At 51.3% G+C, this 1048-nt stretch overlaps 1 protein-coding gene across 1 annotated transcript in view; it reads right to left on the bottom strand.

The window, feature by feature from the left end:
• LOC102477775 (interferon lambda-2) overlaps positions 1–1048 on the bottom strand; it is a 13924-nt gene that overhangs the window by 9740 nt on the left and 3136 nt on the right. The window lies entirely within an intron of this gene.

The following is a 1048-nucleotide window of genomic DNA, read 5'->3' as shown; positions in this document are numbered from 1 at the left end:
AACAAAACTAAAAAAAAAAAAAACCAACAACAACAAAGAAAAACGACTTCGGAGGTACCTCACTTGACTTGATTATGCTGAGTATAATAATTTCACGTATCCTATGGGGCCAGCAGATGATGTAGTAGACCGCAGTTTGAGTCCTGGATCTGGCAGCTTAGAAAATACGCTCTGGGCATGTGTGCTTGCTTGCCAAAAATCCTGAGAGGAGAATGGAGGAAAAGAAATTGTGACATGGCCATCCCCCCTGGAAGGCAATTTCTTTCTTTCTCTCTGTCTCTCCAGTGAATACATGCACCCCATAGCAAAAATCTTTCTCTAAAAAAAACCCAAAAATATCACATATACTCACAATATAAATATTTGAGGTGTTTTGGCCTTTTTCAAATCTTCCAGTTCTGCGGTGTATCTGCCCTGGGATTGCAGCTCTCGCGGTGCTGCCTACACTTCAAGTGCTCCATTCCCACGTGCGCTGTGAACATACAGGACAGCACACGGACCCTGCCTGTTCCGAATTCTCCCCGGGGATGACAGCAGCTGTTCCTACTAAGGCCTTTCAGTTCCTCTAACTCAGCAGAAGGCTCCCCAGTGTCCTCCACAGCCTTGATACAACAGACACCTCCACTGTCACACACTCCCAAGGGCCACCCTGTGACAGGGAGATGAATGACCTCCTGAATATGCCCCCCTAAAATCCTGGGTCCTGTACAGGCCACATGTAACATGCCAAAGAGACTTCACTGATGCACCCATGTTTACGGGCCTCAAGGGAGATTATCCCGGGGTGGGTGATGGGCCCAATTCAATCCCACCTGGAACAGACCTGTCTCTGGCTGGAGGCAGGAAGGCCATGGCAGGAGTCATGGAGGTTCCCATCACAAGGAGCAGCTGGTGCACCCTTGAGGCCCTGAGGTAAGGGGCCCAGTGCAGGTCCAGGGAGGGGCCGCTGAGAGCTCAGGAGGACCCCACCCAGGAGGAGCCAGACCTCCATCCAGAGCAACGAGGGGCAGACGTCTGGCAACACCTCGAGGGAGCGCGGGCTCAGACT

Source organism: Tupaia chinensis, unplaced genomic scaffold (genome assembly GCF_000334495.1).
Source record: "Tupaia chinensis unplaced genomic scaffold, TupChi_1.0 Scaffold000037_13, whole genome shotgun sequence".
In the NCBI taxonomy this organism is placed as follows: Eukaryota; Metazoa; Chordata; class Mammalia; order Scandentia; family Tupaiidae; genus Tupaia; species Tupaia belangeri.
The sequence above is the reverse complement of the archived record's forward strand: the minus strand, read 5'-3'. Positions and strand labels throughout refer to the sequence as shown.